This window comes from Apium graveolens, chromosome 8 (genome assembly GCF_009905375.1).
Source record: "Apium graveolens cultivar Ventura chromosome 8, ASM990537v1, whole genome shotgun sequence".
NCBI classification, from domain to species: Eukaryota; Viridiplantae; Streptophyta; class Magnoliopsida; order Apiales; family Apiaceae; genus Apium; species Apium graveolens.
Genome location: NC_133654.1, coordinates 175,211,635 through 175,219,808, shown reverse-complemented (window position 1 = coordinate 175,219,808; position 8,174 = coordinate 175,211,635). Strand labels below are relative to the sequence as shown.

Below are 8,174 nucleotides of genomic sequence, written 5' to 3'. Positions count from 1 at the left end.
TCCACCTTCATCGTTAAAGCCTGAAGCTGAGCAGCTTTAGCAGTAGTTATATCCACCTCCAGAATTCCTGCTACCTTGCCTTGAGGTAGTCTCTGAGTTGGGTTCTGGTATTCATTAGCAACCATCATTTCAATCAACTCATAAGCTTCATCATAGCTTTTAGCCCATAAGGCTCCACCTGATGCTGCATCGAGCATGGGTCTAGACTGTGCTCCCAAAACATTATAAAAGCAGTTGATAATCATCCAGTCAGGCATCCTATGATGAGGACACTTCCTAAGCATCTCCTTATAGCACTCCCAAGCTTCACACAAAGATTCTCCCGATTGTTGCGCAAATTGAGTAAGAGCATTCCTGATTGTAGCTGTCTTTGCCATAGGGAAGAATTTAGTAAGAAACTTCTAAGTAAGATCTTCCCAAGTAGTAATAAAGCCTGGTGGTAGAGAATGTAACCAACACTTAGCTTTATCCCTCAGAGAGAATGGGAAAAGCCCAGCTTAACAGCATCTTCAGAAACATTATTGAATTTAAAAGTGTCGCACATCTCGATGAAATCTCTGATGTGCATGTTGGGATCTTTTGTTAGAGAACCCTCAAATTGGACTGAGTTCTGCACCATCTGAATCGTCTCAAATTTGATTTCAAAAGTATTAGCCGCGATGGTTGATCTGACAATGCTAGATTGAATATCATTGATCTTCGGTTGAGAGTAATCCATTAGAGCCTTCGAATTCGCCGCTGGTTCTCCCATTGCAATAACAACTTCTTTTTCAACTTTCTCAACTTCTTCAAAAACCTCTTCAACTACTTCGACTTCTTCCTCCGCTTTATCCAGTGTTCTCTTGCGAGATCGAGAACGCGTTAGCATAAACGCTCTTTAGAGTACCTGAAACACAAACAAGCAAACAAGTTAGTAAAATATCCGAGTCAGTGAACTTTAACGACCACTGATGTCAAGCACATAAACTAAAAATTAACACCGAGTCCACGGCAGCGGCGCCAAAAACTTGTTAGGACGAAAACATGCGCTAAAATTACACGCAAGTATACGCGTTCACAAGTAGTATAAGATATCAATCAGATTTGTTCCCACATGGACTGGTTTAGGTTAACTTCAATTTATGCACTTATTCAACAATGGTATGGTTATCGCTCAATGCTAAGACAATAAGAAGTTGAGATGTTTATAACTAAGATTAAACTAATAGGAAAAATAACTAAGAGATTAAAAGGTTGAATTAACTATATGAGACAAAAATGAGATTCTAACTTCATTACTACTTCATTCAAAGTCATTGTTCTTAACCTTAACATGCAATAGTGATGACAACTAATCAGATAACACGAAACTAGTAAATGCCAACTGTCGTTGTACGAATACCCTACTACCAGACATCCACGAAAGAGATAGAAGCTGAATAGACACCAATTATGTTAAGACCCTATATGCCTATAAAATTTGACAACATAAAGGTTTAATGAACAAGTTATCTATCGTGATTACATAGGGAAAGTAAGATGGTTAAAATTACCTACGAAACATGCATAACAAATACATGACCTATGCTAGCATGGCAAGTTCTAAATCTCTATATTCACTGTCGCTTTAATGGAGACTAACACGCTATCTTATATGTTCACGACGCACGTAAGACGAATAAACACAACCAATACTAGGATGTCATACAATCACCACACACTTAGGTATCGAAACAATTAACTATAACAATCCATAAGTATATCTGTTAGAACCCCACGATAACGATTAATTCATAACCAAACTCATCGTCACCATGGGTTCCGATGAAAGCATGGTAAATAAACGAAGATAAACGAGGTCAGAAATAACTGAATAATAATAACAAAGTACGTTAACAAGAGTATAATATTTAAACAACAAGAAAACAAGCATCCACGATTACAACTTAAGCAAAGAATCACAAGTAAAACAAGTTCTTCTTCTCCTTCGTTGAATTTGTGCTATTAGGTCTTCTTGTTGCTTTCTCCTTGCTATCCGTTATGAAAAACGTCTTATTTAGGAGTTATATAGGCTTCAGAATCGAGCTGAGCTTCAAACGCTTAAAATTCAAGTAGAAACAGGATTATGAGAAATCGACCTAGCGCGGCCGCCCCCAGATCCAGCGCGACCGCTCTGAGTTCGGCGCGACCGCTCCCAAGTGTAGCGCGGCCGCGCTGAGCTTCTGGAAAAAACTAATTTTTTCTTATTTTTTTGCCTTCAACTGCTGGTTTATTTTGCGCAATCAATCGAGACTCCATCCTAACACTCTTCTAAGCATAAATCATGCAATTTCCGGTCTTTCTTCTGATTATGCCCTGAAATGCAAAACACTACAAAAATACATAAAAAACACAACCAACTTGAGTACAAAACACCAATTCGAGCCTTTAAAAGCATTCTAAGTTGATATAAATGCCACTTAACATCAACCCAATCCCGCTAGGGCTTAACCCTGATTTAACCTGGTCCCGGTTCAGCCTAGTCCAGCTCCATCCCGGTCCTGGTCCATCCGGGTCCAGGAACAACCCAACCCCGTGGCCCACAAGTAAGAAAACTCAATATGGACGAACACGTAGAATATGGATCATGGCTAAGGTCCTCACGTGAGGATGACATCTATTAATGACCAATAATAGGCACAATCAAGGCAAGTGCCGGGCGACCCCTGACCCATCCTTGCACAACCCTCGGTTGGACGTGTAAAGCATCCGCGAGTGCCGAGCGTCCACACTCTCCATAACAAGCGGCCCCGATTGAAAGGTACCAGTGCCTAAATCGTACCCTTTGGTTATAAAAAGCCCAATGAGGAGAGTTTTAAGGGTAATACACTCTTACACACTTATACACACACCTATAGCCTCCTTACACTTCTACATCATATAAAAGCGAGTTCTTATTCTCATGACAGAAGCATCGCGGGGTTTAAAACTCCTCAAGTGTTATTTTACACGCCCAATGACAATTACACTAGAAGGAACATATCATGAATTAGAGTTATCAATAAATATGTTATATTATTAAAAATTTTATTTTTATTATCAAATTATATGATTTCCCATTCGACTATCACATTTACAACTACAGTAAAACTTCGATAAATTAATACTCGACAAATTAATAACCTCGTTAAATTAATAATTCTTATAACCCCGAGCCGGGCCCTTTATGCTAAAGTAATAATTCGCTAAATTTTATAAGATAATATTTTTTTTATTAATGCATATAAGTCTCATATAATATATAAATTAATAATTACATATTACATCAAAATTATAGATTTCTAGGATGCACTTTTATAGTAAACCCTCAATTGTAACCTACTTATTTTTAAAATTGATGTCGCCTTATACTTCATCTTGAATCTTTTTTAATGCATTATAGAGCTCTGGAGTACTATATTCATATTACAAGAGGAAATTACGTAATGTAATTGTTGCTTTAAGGACATCTTTTCGTGAGACTGACTCAAATTGTGTTCTATCATCTTCATCAACTTCATCTTCTTTCTTATTTCCTAAGACACTGCTAAAATTTGTTCGTCATGCAACAATTTACTTAAATTCATAAATATTTCTTAATGTTATTTTAAGTATTCAATTCATGAAAATAAATTATTATTTTGAGAATTGTATATGTTATAAAATTTTAAATAATATATCTCGATAAATTAATAAATTATTAATATATCGATAAATTAATAAATTATTAATTTATCGATATATTAATATTTCGATTAATTAATAATTTTTCATGGTACCAAATGTATTAATTTATCGAGATTTTACTGTATAATTATTATATTAAGAATATATCTATTATAATTATTTTATATACATTATTTGATATAACAATATTGAGTTTATATATTCCTCCGCTTGTTTTTTTATACTTTTTTAGTGATTCATTTAATTTGACTTATTTGTTAATGTCATGAATTTGGAACCTGTTTCAAACTTGCAATTGTAAATAATTATACAAATTCAACTTTAAATAAATAAATATTTATTATTTTTTAAGTGGTATTAAACGTTTAATCCGCAAAAAAACGCACTATTCATATCGATTTTTTTAGATAATTTAAAATTTACGCCGTACATCATGATTTTAAAATTTGATCAAATTATACGATTTTAGTTTAAACAAGTAGGAGGCGAGATCGTCTCATCTTATTGATGAGTTTTTCTGTCTCATCTTATTGATGAGTTTTATATCAAAATAGTAGAAAATCAATCTCCTGTAGCAATGGCTGGTACATTACGAGGAAAAAGTATCTTGGAAGATTACGCAAATCTATCTATTCATGATGATGATGATGAAGGCTTGATTCTAGAGGAACCATCTGGTGGAGAGGCAGGGCCGGATTATACTCACTGTTTGGTGGGAAGATTGCTAACAACCAGGAGGGTTAATTTTATGGCGATGCAAGAGACATTGTCATCTATATGGAGGCCGGTTAAAGGTGTTTTCATGGAGGCTACATCTTACCCAAACTTGTTTCTCTTTAAATTTTTCCATGAGTTAGATGTACGAAGAGTGTTAGAGGATGGTCCGTGGACGTTTAACCAACAAGTTCTTATAGTTAAAAGATTTGAAGCAGATCAACAACTAGCTAATATACAACTACTCGAAGTCGCGATGTGGGTGCAGGTGTATGAACTACCCATGGGATTCAAATCTGAATTCATTCTGAAATCAATAGGGAATTATGTTGGTAAGTTTATGAAGTCTGATCCAAAAAACTTTCAAGGAATGTGGAGGAATTATCTACGGATCTTAGTGAGCATAGACATTCGAAGTCCATTAAAATGTCAGATGCGCATAAAGAAGAGTGGAGGTGAGTGGTTCTGGATAAAATTTAAATATGAACGTCTACCTTCTTTTTGTTTCTACTGTGGTAGGATTGGGCATACAGAGAAATTCTGTGAGGCTCTGTTTGATAATCCAGAAGATAAAGATGTTCGTAAATATGACAATTCGCTCAGAGCCCAAGTACAAAGGCAAGCAACTAACAGTACCAATCAATGGCTGCGAAGTCCAGATGGAAGTTTGGTAAATCCGGTGGAAGAAAGAGATTTTCCGATGGGTTCCCAGGACGGGATGAGGAGAGATGATAATCCCATAAATTCAGGGATGCAAGTTGTTACGGTTCCGCAAAACTCGGAAAACAGAATGGCATATCCCATGAATAGCGGTACTGGCGAAAATAGGAACGGAAGATCAGGGGTAACCAATGATAAGGAGATAATTGATAAGGAAGATGGGCAAGGATGGGATAAGCGAGAAAATTCCGCACGTGATAAACCAGAAATAGTTGAAAATAGTTTGAATAATGGCGGGAAGGATGACGTGCTTCTGAAGGAGACAAATGGACTAATTTTTCGGGAACAAAAGAGGAGTCGAGTTGATGAGCCCACAAGAACTGTCCCAACAGGAAATAATACTAGTACAGACTGGGAAATGGCTGATAGTCTGAATAATGCAGAGGAGGATCCAAAAAACTTGTTGACGGCGGGTGCTGCAAGGCAGACCCGCCAATCATTATGATTACATTAAGTTGGAACTGCCGGGGAGTAGGGCGTCCTCGGAAAGTTCAGTTCCTAGTTGACATTGTACGTCAAGAACAGCCTTCTTTTATTTTCTTATGTGAAACATTGGCAGGAAAATCGAAGCTTGAGTATGTGCAGAATGAATTGGGTTATGAGGGACTCTTTGTGGTTGAGCCTGTAGGAAGAAGTGGTGGTATTGCATTACTATGGAAAGAAAAAGATCAGGTGGACATTATGGGATTTTCACAGCACCATATAGATGCAAAGGTGAAGGTTGATAATCTGGTTGACTGGAGACTTACAGGGATGTATGGAGAACCGGATAGAAATCAACGGAAAAAAACTTGGGATTTGCTTAGAAATTTGGCTCGAGACGCGAACTTGCCGTGGTGTGTAATTGGAGACATGAATAATGTTATGAGTGCAGCTGATAAGGTGGGAGGAGACCCGTATCCCGACTGGTTAATGGAGGGTTTTAGTGAGGCGTTGCAGGACTCAGGACTTACGGATATACAATTAACGGGGCATCAATTTACGTGGGAAAGAAATAGAGGCAGAGAAGATTGGACGGAGGTAAGACTGGATCGAGCTCAAGCTACGGATGATTGGTTAACTAAATTCCCGTTAGCGAAGTTGTACAATTTAGAGGGAACACCTTCAGATCATAATGCTCTTCTTCTGGTTCCCCAAGTTAAAACGAGAAGACAGAGACCATATAGGTTCAAGTTCGAGAATGCATGGACTACGGAACCTTTATGCGAACAGATAGTGCGCGAAGAATGGGAAAGGAGCCAGATGCTCAGTGTGCAAGAGAAAATAAAAGCGTGTAGCGAAAGTTTAGCTATATGGGGGAAAGAAATTACGGGGAATTTCAGTGGAAGAATAAGAGAATGCAAAGAGACTCTAAAATGGTACAGGGGAGGCAGAGATGCAGAATCGATTGGAAAATATGCAGAAGCTAAGGAAAAACTAAATCTAATTTTCAATCAAAGAGAGATGTTTTGGAGGCAAAGGGCGAAACAGTTGTGGTTAAATGCAGGAGATAAAAACTCTCGGTATTTTCATAAATCGGCGAGTCATAGAAGAAGAACGAATATGATACAGAAACTTCAGAATGATGAGGGTCAATGGGTTGATTGGGAGACTGGCTTAGCTGATCTAATACAGGGGTACTTCGAAAAAATCTTCACAGCAACAGAATCTAGCTGGCAAGAAGTGATCGATTGCGTGAGCAGGAAAGTAACAGATGAACAGAATGAAGATCTTTTAGCTGTAGTAACGGATGAGGAGGTGAGGATAGCATTGTTTCAGATGAACCCAGATAAGGCTCCAGGGCCCGACGGGATGACACCAGGTTTTTTTCAGAAGCACTGGAAAATAGTTGGCAAGGATATTGGGAATATGGTGCGGGAGTTCTTTGCTACGGGCAATCTTCAGGGAGAGGTAAATAATACAAATATTGTGTTGATACCTAAAAAGAAAAATCCATCTGCAATCGGAGATCTAAGGCCCATATCCCTTTGTAATGTTATTGTTAAAATCATTACTAAAGTGATAGCGAATAGATTGAAAACGACTCTTGAATCAGTCATATCGGATAATCAAAGTGCTTTCATGACGGGAAGATTGATTTCAGACAATGTGATGGTGTCGTATGAAGTTATGCATTTTTTGAAAAGAAAAAGAAGAGGGAGGGATACTCATATGGCCATAAAACTAGATATGTCAAAAGCATACGATAGAGTTGAGTGGCCTTATCTGAGAGCAATTCTGAGTAAGCTGGGATACAGTGACTGGTGGATCCATTTGATTAACCAATGCGTGTGCTCGGTATCATACAATATAGTTCATGACAGCAGGGACATTGGGCCTATTCATCCAAGCCGAGGCATCAGGCAAGGGGATCCTCTGTCTCCTTATCTGTTTATAATCTGCGCAGAAGGATTGTCTGCACTAATAGCTAGATACGAGCAGAACAAATGGATTCAAGGGATAAAAGTGTGTAGAAGAGCGCCTAGTATATCACACATGCTCTTCGCTGATGATAGTTATCTCTACTGCAAAGCTGAAGAGGAGCAGGCTGAACACATTTTACAACTACTGCAGGTTTTTGAAGGGGCCTCTGGTCAGAAAGTCAACCTACAGAAATCAGTAGTCTTCTTTAGTTCGAACACCATAGTAGAGAAGAAAGTGCAGATGTGTGAGTTACTGAGTATGGAGGAGGCCGACGATGATTGTACCTATTTGGGATTGCCCAACATGATGAAGAGGAGTAAAGTGGCTACAATGGGATTTCTGAAAAGGAAAGTTAAGAAAAAGATATCGAGCTGGGATAACAAGTTAATATCTCAAGGGGGAAAGGAAGTGCTGGTAAAGTCGGTGCTCCAAGCTCTTCCTACGTACGCCATGAGCGTATTTCTTGTGCCTTTGGAAATTATAAAGGAAATGGAGAGAGCTATTACTAGATTTTGGTGGAGTTCTAAGACTGGTAATCACAGAGGTATTTCTTGGATGAGTTGGACGCGTCTAAGTCAGCATAAAGCAATAGGAGGTATGGGTTTCAGGGATTTCAGAGATTTTAATTTGGCACTTCTAGGAAAGCAAGGGTG

General features: G+C 38.1%; 1 non-coding gene across 1 annotated transcript; it reads left to right on the top strand.

Annotated features, from left to right (window-relative positions):
• Positions 1–255: 255 nt before the first annotated feature.
• Positions 256–362, top strand: LOC141682366 (small nucleolar RNA R71). The gene has a single exon (XR_012559768.1). It is a non-coding gene; the product is annotated as a small nucleolar RNA R71 (small nucleolar RNA).
• The last annotated feature ends 7,812 nt before the right edge of the window (positions 363–8,174 follow it).